The sequence below is a fragment of the Magnolia sinica genome, chromosome 3, assembly GCF_029962835.1.
Source record: "Magnolia sinica isolate HGM2019 chromosome 3, MsV1, whole genome shotgun sequence".
Lineage (NCBI taxonomy): Eukaryota > Viridiplantae > Streptophyta > Magnoliopsida > Magnoliales > Magnoliaceae > Magnolia > Magnolia sinica.
Genome location: NC_080575.1, coordinates 122078745 through 122091991, shown reverse-complemented (window position 1 = coordinate 122091991; position 13247 = coordinate 122078745).

The following is a 13247-nucleotide window of genomic DNA, read 5'->3' as shown; positions in this document are numbered from 1 at the left end:
AATAGATGGATCAAATTAGGGCTCTCAATGGGTCAGATCTGGATCAGATATGGCTCCAAGTTTGAAAATCTTTAACCGGTTTCGGATTTAGATTTGGATTCAGATCGGACTCAAATCTAAAAAGCGATATACATATCTGATCTACTTATAAATAACCAGAATATAAATAGTCAGATCCATTTCTGATCCAAAAATTCATAGAATCATCGAATTCAGGTCGGATCTAGGTCCCAATACACCACTTTAAAAAATATATAAGATAATATATTTAATTTAGCAACAAAATGGTACAATTTGAATCATGCAAGAGAATTGAAGTCTAAAGAAGTCGAACAACTACACAGAATTTATTACTATGGAAGTCAAAACGATTAAAGGCTTGAAAAATGCAAGAGTGGGGATCCGATCAGATCTCACTACTAGATCCAGATCCGACTTGAATATGATTCGAATTTCTTTTTGTGAACCCGAATCCAATTCATTTAATTAATTGGACCTATTTTAATATTAAATTCTGCATTAAATGAATTCAGAACGAATCAGATCTCAAATCTGACCCGCTCCATGAGAGCCCTAAATCAAATCATTCAATGGACCAATTTTCTTTAAATGATTATGATTGTGTATATTAAAAGCTATTGATCAGATGGTTAATTGTCTAGTTGGTGTGATGTTAGCATGGTAATACATTAAAATTAATTGTGTTCGACCTCATGAACAGTATAGATATTAATGGACTGGATAGTCTAAGAGCTCCAATGCAACTAGGTGCCCTACAAATTACACTGCTATGAGAGTACCCGAACATTACTCTAAAATGATACGTTTTTTAAATTATGATACTTTCCCGATAAAATCATGAAAATTTTGAAAATCTGTCATTATTATCTCAACAATTTATTTCACCAAAATCTTGTAACAATATTATAGGATTTTTGCAAAAGGTGGGAGCACACCACCATTTAAAATAATAATAATAATAATAATAATAATAATAATAATAAATAAATAAATAAATAAATTAGAAATTGTATTGATGGAACTTGAGATGTACAGCCATTCGGGTGGGCCCCTACAAACAAAAGACTGGGGCCGTACCTATCATATAGAAGATGAGCAAGCTAAACAAGGGAAACCAAAAAATTAGGAGACATAGACCAAGGGGTAGCTGAGCCAGAGGCAAAGGGAAGGGGAGCTACCCTATCCCTGTCTTGTGTTTGCTGAGCCGAATTTGACCCATACCGGCCTTGTCAAGAAGCAAAAATCCTTTGATACGCCTTGGAAGGTCAGCTGAGTTGAGGAAGATTCTATTAGGGGTGCCGCTGCTAGCAATATTGGCGAGGCCATCCGCCACAGAATTACCTTCCCTAAATGTGTGGCTAAAGTGAGGTTAAGGGACTGTTTGATTTGATGGATCGCATCAAGGGTGTACCACAACTTCCAACCACATGAGGCTGATTGGTTGGAGACAGCTTCAAAGAGGACACGAGAGTCGGTTTTGACGATAATCTATTTGAGCCCCAAGTCCCTGCATAAATTGAGGCCAACAACACGATGGGGCATACCACCTGTAACTTTAAACCCTGATCCTTTGTAAGATCTGTTTAACGCAGCAGCGGCCCAAAATGTAAAAAAGGCTATTGATGAACCTAACATGAATACCCAACTCTATGTAATTGGGTCCACTCACATTCATTAAGTCAAAATGTTGGTACATTTGGACCCTAATCCTCTGCAAGACCTGTTTAATGCAGTGGACCAAAACGCAAGCTCTTTGGTGCCCACCACCTTTTATTTGTGAAATCTACTCCTTTATCAAGCTAGCTCATCAATCTGTCTTTAGTACAAAAATCAGCTAGATCCACAACTCAGGTGGGTCACGTTACAAGGAACGATGGGGTTGGGATGCTGAATATATGCTTGTGTGTGCAACCATTATAGTTTTAACCTTTCGTCAAAGCTGTTCATCAAGTTTGAGTCATTAGGATGAAGAGAAGAAAAATAAAATTGCTTGATCCAAAATTCTGGCAGGCTGCAAAGCATGGAGTAAGAGATTTTAGGTACAATTTTACATTGTTTCAACCAGATGTATTTACACCACAAGGGTTCTCACCCGATGGATAAAGTGGATTTCACGTCTATAACATGGTGGTACCAAAGAGCATGGGTATTTTACATTCTAGATGACTCCAACTTCATTGCCAAGTTGGATGGTGCGCATTTAGAAGCTAGCTCGGGACTATTCATTTGGTAGTTACCTATTATTAAATGCCATAGAAGAAAAAAGGAATTTAAAATTTTTAAAAAAAAAAAAACTATAATTTATCTTCCCTACCATTTTAAAATATAGATAATTTGCAGAACATGGTCATCCATGTGGAGGCATCTTGATAGGGGTGAAAAGTGTGCTGGGCTCAATGCTTTGGTAAGACTCCGGATTGAAAGATGCCGACACTTGGAAATGGTGGCAGCACATGGACGGTCATGACGGAAGTACAGATAGCGGACCATGTTGTTCGACGGTGAATAGGTCAATGTCAGAGAGTTCGAAGAGTGCAAAATTTTCAATGCCTAAGATTTACTATCCATCCCACAATAACAAATGAGGCCTATCAAATGAATGGTTTTAATAATTGAACCATGGACCCCATATGCATGATGTTCTTATTCACATCCCTCTGCCTATTTAATTTTCATTACGCTACTTATACTCCCATTTGGATACCAGCAAATAAGTTACTTTTTAACTTAAGTATTTAAGTTACTTTGTTTTTCTTCTTTTTAGGTAAGTTAGTTTGGTAAGAATTAATGTAAAATAACTTAGGTGCAAAAAGCAACTTATCTTAATAAGTAATTTTATTATTACCTTTCTATTTCTTTCTCTTGCAGTACATGTCAAAGGAGGCTCTCTCTCACGGTACATGTCAAAGGAGGCCCCGTGTGGTAGACTGGCCACGCTGAAGGTGGGCCCCCCACATGATGGATACCCTATATTAATTTGGGCCCACATATGGATGATCCACATCAAAGGTTGGCCCATAATGATAATTTAAAAGCCCACATCCAAAGTGAGCTAGTATGATGGATGACCCACTTCAAAGGTGGGGCCTATATGATGGACGGTCCACATCAAAGGTGGGCTCCACGCCTGGAAAACGTTGCCATAAAAAGAACGAATGTATTGATACACCTACCAAGATAATCAGCATTTTACAAACACTCCAATTGCAACTCTACCTAAGGCATGAAAAACGCGCTCATGAAGAGGCTATCGATGCAACTTTCTATTTCTCCTTTCTAAATATGTGAACGGTACAACTTAGACATGAATATATTATTAGGATGCCTGGCGTAACAAAAAAAAAAAAAAGATAAAAGGTAACAATAATCTCATCCGGAGGTTTCCATTAGGGGACCCATCTGACTGTGATTAACTTTCTGGTCGTCAGCTAACCTAAAAGCATTAAAATATAACAAGGGCTGCTGAATGATATTCCTTCCTGTGCATGTATCATGAATCTAGGGAGTAGATTAGGTGTTACCTGGGTGTTACCCTCACGACGTGGCACTATTTCATTGGCGCTGAAAAGCTGTCAGAGTGGGACCATCAATTTTTCATGGGTCGCATAGGTGGGACCCGATTAGGTGTCACCCAGGTAATAGCTTAGTAGGTCTTACCCTAGCTACCCCTATGGACCACCTTGATGATGCGTTGTGTATGCATGCCGTCCATCCATTCCATACCATAGGAAACAGTGCTGATTGAGTGTCTCACCATTAAAACTTCCAAAGGGCCCATCATAAGGTTTTGGTAATGTTTATTTGCAATCCAACCTGTTAATAATGTCAAGATGATTGGATGAATGAAGAATAGGAACATCATATTAATCCAAACGAAGTTAAATTAAGATAAAATAAGCGTTCATGTAAGACAAAAAAAAAAAAGCTAAAATAGATAACATCGTACTAAATAAGAAATTTATTTGACCCGGAACTCTTTGTTATCCGTAGCTTTTATAAACTTTGACAGGTGATGGGCATGCGTATGTCCGCCTTGGCTTTCGAGATTGATTAGCCGTTTAATTAATAGTCTCAGCCTACTACGATTCGAATTCAGGATGAGGCTATTATTATCGTATCTAGTTATGTTTTTATTTCTCGATGGCTTTTTTTATCTACCGCATTGCAGATAGGTTTCTACACGTGTGGTCAATCATATCTATCCATGTGTCAGTACGTTATCGTCCTAGCGTTACACATGGCTCATATCCTTTAGTCATGTGTCACTGGAAGAATTACCACCTCCAGGGCTTTTGTCTTGCGTTCATTTCCAGGTGCTATGAAACCCCTAGTGAGACATGTGTCCATGATGGTGTCCTCCAAATACATATAATCTCACTTTGATTCCGTGAATACCTTTTCTAATGTTCTGTACGAGGGTACTAACATGTACCCATTTGTTTGATCTGACTCTGATAGGTTTGCTTTAAATAGGACCTACCTTGTGAATAGCACAAATCCCTTCCAAACTGGCCACATTGGACTTTCTCTCCTTTTTAAAGGCAGAAAGGGATACAGGACTGTGATGACGAGTAATCCCTATCTTCTCTTATGAGATGGAAAGAGTATGGCATGGTGTGGAGAAGGTTAGAGAGCTAGAGAGAGAAGACAGTGTAAGGTCTGGGCAGAGAGAGGGTACTATGCATAGTGTTTAAGGTAGAGAGATGAGAGGGTTTGTGGTAAGCAGAGGACTTACAGAGTATTTATGGCCTGCGCCTAATAATTTTGAAGATACCCAGATTTGGTGAGTTTTAAAAACTATATTTGATGAATATTTGCATAAAATAGAAGAAGCTTTTTCATTTTTTTCGAAAATATATCAATGTCTCACAACATAAAGGCCTGGTGGGATATTTTATGACGAACTGCGAAAAAAAGAAAGAGCTAATCCAAAGATACAAGGGAGTGGGTTTTATTGATATAAGACATAAAACAGGGATTATATATGTAAATACCTAAATATGAAAAGCATATATGAGGTTTTTTTTTTTCTTTTCTTTTTTTCTTTTTCTTTTCAAAGGTGAATACATACACTCTTACACCCACGCACCCACATGGGTTCGAAACTCAGAGTGGAAACACACAATGAGTACCTCTGAGCCATGAGTAGATACCCATGTATATGAGTTTTCTTTTATAGGAATGCCTTAGATTGTACTGGTGCATGCCTCCTCCCAAGCGCATGGCACTAAAATGCGTTCAAGTCTAGTCTATCTAAATGATGAGACCATTCAATCCAGTCAGCTGCTCCAGCAGTAAGGCACTAAGAAGATGATGCTCACCATTTAATATTGACAATCTGCACATGGACTTTTATGAACTTTTTTCTCGACTCAGACATTTAATGGTCACCAACAACACTAAAAGGATCATCTTATAATTGTATTTTTGGGCCATGTCATATACACAGAAGAACCTGCAATTTGGAGGTTCTAGATTTGACCTAGTCAGGGCTGTCAATGGGCCGGGTAGTCCCAACGTGCCTTCGGGCTTGGCTGGTATTGGCCGGGTTTGGGGTGGTGTATCAGGCCCGATGCTTGGCCTCGGGCTTAAATCATGAGCCCAATTGTAAATTGGGCTGGATAGGGCTTAGCACCCCAAAACCCCATAAACCCGGCCAACCCGATAGGTCTTTTCTAAACCTAATTTTTCCCCTTTTCTTTCATTATCTTCCTCTCTCACAAACACATGAGGCACACCAAAATATCATTTATCCACAACAATATTCAAGGCTCCAGCTCGGGCGGACTCGGGTCAGGCTTTGTATAAATGTCCCAGGCCGGATACGGGCTGGACTATTTGAGCCCGTCATGGGTCCGAGCTGGATTTGGGCTTAGGTTCAGAATTGCAGGCTGGACTTGGACGGAGATTGGCCCGAACCTAACCCGGCCCATTGATAGCCCTAGACCTGGTGAGTGCCGTGCATATGGTGGATATGTTGGTGAGTAAGATCCACCGTACACATGTACACATGCACAGCACACTTAATACAAGGAAACATCAATTTTCAGCCTGTTCGAATTCCAAGTGTCTCTGTTTCTGAAGCAGGGCCCAAAGCTCACATTGAATGGACGATGGTCTCAGTTAAAGATGTCTATTTGCCCATTTAATTTAGTCATTCCATCTCTACGGTGATCTATGATATAGGAATTGATTTGGGTGAGAGTAGGTGAGTAGGGAATCTTGGTCGCTTAGGGTCACGGAGACGAGGCCAAAAGAGGGTTTCAGGCTTGAAGACTGATAGAATGCATCCAATGTATAGAGTTTGGATATAGCACATACCTCATGATGGGACCCACAAAACTTGGTGATGTCAACACACCAACTAGGCTGGTGGTGTGTTGTACACCAGCCAAACCACTTCCGAACGAGTGGATGTCACCAAAATAGAATGGCTTGTTAGCCACTAAGTGGTCAGTGCTCTGTGGGCCCTACCATGATGCATGTATTTTATCTACACCTTTTATTTATTTTTCCATTTCATTTTATGATATGAGCCTTAAAAATGAGGTAGATCTAAATCTCAACTGGACCACAAGTGTTGATTGGCAGCCACTAAAGTTTTGGATCAAGCCGATATTTGTTTTCCCCCCTCAAATAAATATTAGGTAAGCCCTAAGTAGAGCTGGGCATCAGACCGAGTCGGATCGGATTTGGTCCAACTCGACCAGGTTTGAAATTTGTAGGTCCTGACCCGAATTCGTTCCGATTCGGGACCGGATCTGGGTCATTTAACTCGAACAGACCCGAACTTCTTCTGGCCTAAATCGATCCAAGTTCGACTCGGTCAGGAAAACCGAGTCGGATAGGATTGAGTAAGGTTCGGATAAAAACTAATGGACGGTGTGGATAAACCAAAAAAGGTTCAAAATGGGCCCCACATAATTTACTCAGTTGGAAAGAATCGGACAGTTAACTTCTTGAAGAAGCTTTAACCACAGGTAGATAGCTTCTTGGAAGAAGCTTTACACCACAGACAATAACTTCTTGAAGAAGCTTTACACCACCGACAATAGCTTCCTGAAGAAGCTTTGTAACTCTCAAGTGGCTAGTGGTCGGTGTTTTGTGGGGCCCATCGTGATGTATGTGTGTCATCCATGCCGTCCATCTATTTTTATATATTATTTTATGATATAAGAAAAAAATGAAGTACATCTCAATCTTAAGTGGACCACATTACAGGAAACAATGTCGAATGAATTTTGACCATTAAAAATGTTTCGGGGGACAATAAGAGTTTTGGATCAAGCTGATATTTATTGTTTCCCTTCATCTGAGTCTTTATGACCAAATCAACTGATTAGATTTCAAATAAACAGTACAGTGGGCCTTCGAAGGATTTTAATGGTGAATATCCATTCATTATTGTTTTGTTGTGGTGTGGCCCACCTAAGATTTATATCCCTATACCATTTTTTTTCAAGCCCTAAAATGATCTGTAAAAATGGATGAACGGAATGGATGAAACACGTACATCATGGTGGGGCCCACAGAGCACCGACCATCAGCCACGGGGATGTGTCACTCTTGCTGTCTGTAGCTAGCAGCCTAGCACCAGCTATATAGCTGATCTAGGTACGTGTCGTGCAAAGATGAGCACTGACGCTCCTCAAGCTCCGAGTTGTACGAACGATTCAAAGGAGATCCATGTTACATGGCCACACAGTGACGTATTTACTATATCTACACTGTTCATCAACTTTAGAGATCATTTTAGAGCATTAGCCAAAAAATGAATCATATCCAAAGATCATCAGGACCACACCATAAATAGCAGTGGAGATTATGATTTTCACCGTTAAAAATTTGTAAGGCCCACCATAACGTTTATTTTACATCCAATCTATTCATATGGTCACAAGTACCTGAAAAACATATTTCATAAGATCACAAGTACATGATTGAAGAGGAAAAACCAATTTCATATTGATCCAAAACTTCTGTTACCCTAAAAAGGGTTTCAATGGTAAACGTTCAATCTTCCTCTAGTTTTTGCAGTGTGGTCCAGTTGATGGTTAGATCTATCTTATTTTTTGTCTCAAACCTTAAAATGAGCTGGCTAATTGGATGGACGGTTTGGATATAACACATACCTTGTGATCGTACCAACAAAACATGCTAACGTTACCTGAGTCCATCCGCTTCGTACACCGATCAAAGCTGCGACACTCTCTCTTTCCCTCTTTCTCTATATATCTCTCTCCGGCAGATAAATCCAAGCTCCAAAACCTTCTTCTCACCTTCTTCTTCAACAGAAACAGAGAAGCAGATATGGAGAGAGAATCACAGAATAGAAAGATGGAGAGAGATAGGGAGATAGGGACAGGCTAAAGTATAAATTGGGCGGGATTTTTTGGCGCCCGAACGTAAAGGTAAAAGTAAAAAGAATATATATATATATATATATATATGCGGTCCGGATCGGGTGAGTGCCGTGCATATTGTGGATATGTTGGTGAGTAAGAACCACCGTACACATGTACACATGCACCGCACACTTAATACAAGGAAACATCAATTTTCAGCCTGTTCGAATTCCAAGTGTCTCTGTTTCTCGAGCAGGGCCCAAAGCTCACATTGAATGGACGATGGCCTCAGTTAAAGATGTCTATTTGCCCATTTAATTTAGTCATTTCATCTCTACGGTGATCTATGATATAGGAATTGATTTGGGTGCGAGTAGGTGAGCAGGGAGCCTTGGTCGCTTAGGGTCACGGAGACGAGGCCAAAAGAGGGTTTCAGGCTTGAAGACTGATAGAATGCATCCAATGTATTGCAATATGCTATTTAGTACTTTAGCCTTTGATTTGGGTCATCTTCTGGTTATCCAAATTATTTATATGACAAGTCTCTTTTCCTATTGGGGAAAGACAACAAATAAAAGCTCTCAATTAAATTACTTCAATCATTAAACAATGATGCGCTTTTGCTTGGAATGTGATTGGTCACCGTTGATACTAAAATCTAGACCACCCTTCACCGAGCTCCGAGTACTTGAAGCAGACCCTGAATCCTGCAACAAAAGGAAAACAAAGGAGACCCTAGCTAGAGCAAGGGACCCTCTGATGTCAAAGTCAGGCTGGGAATCTAGGTTTAAGTAGTGTAATGTAGGTTTAGAGTGCAAGATATTGCGTACCTGTTCCAATAGAAATGATTCTTATTTATACCTTTTATCTAAAGTAGACATGCCCGTTATTCTCAGCACCTCTTTAGGCCTTAACCGTGAATGACGGAGGTCGCATGAGTGGAGGTCATGTATATGTTGTGCAGATACGGACGGTTATGCATTTATCCTGAGAACGCGTTGTCGGGGATGATCCGAGGTCCACCTCAGAACGGTCCTAGTCGGTTCTAGCAATGGTGGCATCCCTTCCGCCAGACTTGGAGGGAGAGCCCAATACTATACTTCTATTCCGAGCCTGATCACACTTTTCTAAGGAGTTGGTGGAGATTATACCACACTGCGTAGTTCTTCGTTGACCCCAACTGCTCGGTGCACAACATGGGTCGGCTCGGAGTGACATGTAAACTCCCCCATAACAGTCACCATAACTTTTATATAATCAAAGAGTTGAACCCTGATCCATAGGTCAAGCGGTAGATTGAGTGAAGATATCTCGTTTCAATACTACGGTCTTGGCATCGATTTCCTAGTGGGGGTGGCTAGCAGTGGAGTGTGTATTGACAGTGGCTTGTTGTGTACTGCGCGACTTGGTTGGTGTGGGTACTAGTTGTGTGAAGACCAAAGAATATTAAAATTATATGGACCCCACAATGATGTATTTATTACATTGACATTGTTCATCCATTTGACAAGATCATATTTGGGCTCAACTCAAGTGGACCACACCACAAATAGCATTTATTTTCCATCCAATTTATTCACAAGGTCACACATATCATATTGATCCAAAACTTCCGTGACCCCCAAAAGGGTTTCAATGGTAGATGTTCAATCCCTCACTGCTTTTTACAGTGTGGCCCACTTGATCTTTGGATCCGTCTTATTTTTTGGCTCAAGCCTTAAGATGAGCTCACCAAATGGACAGATGCTCAAGACTTTAGATGAGCTCACCAAATGGACGGAAAGCTTGGATATAGCACATACCTCATGATGGGACCCACAAAACTTGGTGATGTCAACACACCAATTAGGCTGGTGGTGTGTTGTACACCAGCCAATCCACTTCCGAACGGGTGGATGTCACCAAAACGGAATGGCTTGTTAGCCACTAAGTGGTCAGTGCTCTGTGGGCCCTACCATGATGCATGTATTTTATCTACACCTTTTATCTTTTTATGATATGAGCCTTAAAAATGAGGTAGATATAAATCTCAAGTGGACCACGAGTGTTGATTGGCAGCCACTAAAGTTTTGGATTAAGCTGATATTTGTTTTCCCCCCTCAAATAAACATTCGGTAAGCCCTAAGAGGTCTTTAACTGTGGACAATTAATCACTACTATTTTCCCATGGTACGATCCACTTGAGATTTGATCTACCTTATTTTTTGGATCAAGCTCTAAAATGATATGTAAAAGTATATTGACAACGTGAATAAAACACACGTTACGGAGGGGACCACAATCACTAGCCATCTGACTAGTGGCAGCGTCACTAGCCAAGCCACATCAGCCAAACCGCATCAGGATGTGTGTGCCACTAGCCAAACCACATCCGCCAAACCACATCAGGATGTCTCACACACATCAGGGTAGGCCCCAAAGAGCTTTTTTTTCACGGGTTCACTACAGGGACATTTCTTCGGTGCTGACAGGTTGGTTAGGAATTTGTAGGTGTTTACAAAGTGACCGGAATTCCCAGAGAGAACTGCCAAGTACTGTGGGACCCACCAGTTGTATATGTAAAATCCATTCCACACTCTATCCTCGATTCTATTTCGTACTGATAAAAATAAACTAGATTTGAAACTCAGGTGGACCGTAATAAAAGGGGAAAATGAGAATAAGATGCCAACCATGGGTTTTCTACATAAAGTGATCATTGTGTGAATCTTTCATCAAACCTGTTAATCAGGCTGAAATACTTCGAAGTTTTAAGAGTAATTTTACAACTTTTATTGGTGTGGTCCATTGTAATATTTTATAATGTTCATATTTTGTATGTACAGTTCAAATAAAATATCAACAGGTTTGATGGGCCCACAGAGCTTAAGTGCTTTGTGCATGTGCGTAAAACAGGTGTTGTACACAATTCCCGTCCCTTTCAAATGGGACGCACGTTTTGGACCCTCTGTTCTGTAGGACGTAGATTATCTACTGACAAGTTCAGTAGCTAATCTGGATTAGCTACTGAAGTGACGTCACCAGGTCTTATGGGCCATATAAATGTGGTATGTGTTGTATCGACATCATCTATTCGTTTGAAGAGACTCCTTTAGGGCAGGAGCCAAAGAATGAGTCAGATACAAAATTCAAGTCAACCCATAATAGAAAACAGCGGGACGATGACACCAACTATTGAAACCTCCCAAGAGCCTGTTGATGTTAATCTGGCGTTCAACCTGTGCACAGGTCAACTAAGACACGGACTTAGTAAAACACAAATATCAGCTTCACAAAAACTTTTATGGCTCCCAGAAAGTTTTTAACTGTAGTTGTTCAATTCTCACTATTTACAATGGGCTTCCTTAAGCTTTGGATCTACCTCCTTATTTAGCTCATGCTCCAAAATGGTCTCTTCAAATGGATGAACGGTGTGTATACAACATATACATTAGAAGACATACAACATACATTATGTGGGGTCTACAAAACCTGGTTACGTCAATACCGAACCAGTCAGTGTCTGGATGCCGATTAGCCACTGAACCCAACCGAGTATTGCTACTGGAGTGATGTCACCACGTTATGTGGGCTCCACCATAATTTACATGTTGTATCAACACCATACATTTATTTGGAGAGATAATTTTAAGGCATAAGCCAAAGAATGAGACAGATCCATAGTTCAAGTGTACTCTATGTAAAAAAGTGGGAACAGTGACACTCACCTTTGAAACTTTCCTGAGCCACCATGATGTTTATTTGAGATCCAACATGTTTAGTTAACACAGATATGAAATAATGAAAACACAAATATCAGCTTGATGAAAATCTTATGTGGCCAAAGAAGTTTTTAATGGTAGCCGTTTAACCTCCACTGTTTTTTTTTGTGTGGGGTCCACTTGAGGTTTGAATATGCTTCATTCTAAGTATCATGCCCTAAAATAATCTTTCCAACTGGATGGAAGGTGGGTATACAACACATATATCATGGTGGGGACCACATAGTGCAGTGACGTGACTTCAGCAGCGAGCTCCTGTACAGTTCAGTGGCTAATACGCGTCCTCAGTAGGACGCGTCGCATTCAAATCCGGAAGCGCTGCGACGAGAACGTCAAGCCAAAAAGTTCACGAGGAAAGCGAGGGGAGACTATCGCCATCCACCTCGACATCGCTCCAATCTTTGGTCTCGGTTTGGCTAGGGACCCCAGCACCAGCAGCTAGCTGGTGTCAAAGCTCTGTGGCCCCACCATGATATATCTGTTTTATCTAAGCCGCCCATCCATTTTTTCAGTTCATTTTATATTATTGGCCCAAAAATGAGGCGAATGTAAATTTCAGATGTACCACACCACAGAAACAGTGGGGATTCAAAGCTACGTTGGAGACTATTTCGTGGCCACGGAAGTTTTTGATCAAGCTGATATTTGTGTTTTCCATTAAGAGGTTCGTGTAACCTTATCAACTTGTTGGATGGAAAATAAACATTACATTGAACCTTAGGAAGTTTTTAATGGTTGTCATTCAGTCAACACTGTTTTCCAGTGGTGTGGTCCACCTGAGATTTGGATCTGCCTCTTTTTGGGGTGCATGCCTTAAAATTAGCTGAAAAAACGTATGGACAGCACAGATAAAAATGATACATCATGGTGTGGCCCACAGAGCTTTGACAGAAGCTAGCTGGTGTTGGGTCACCAGACAAACCGCGTCCCCCATTTATCATCTCACCGCCAAACAACCATCGAATCTATGGTGATGTAATTAATGAAACTCAATACAAATGGTCTTACACGGGTCTCATGACAGATGGGGTGGTAGAACCAGAACGTCCATCTGAAGCGAGCCTTATGCAATGAGTAGGCTTTTCTGGCGATATGGGTAGTAGCCTTCAAATGGATGATA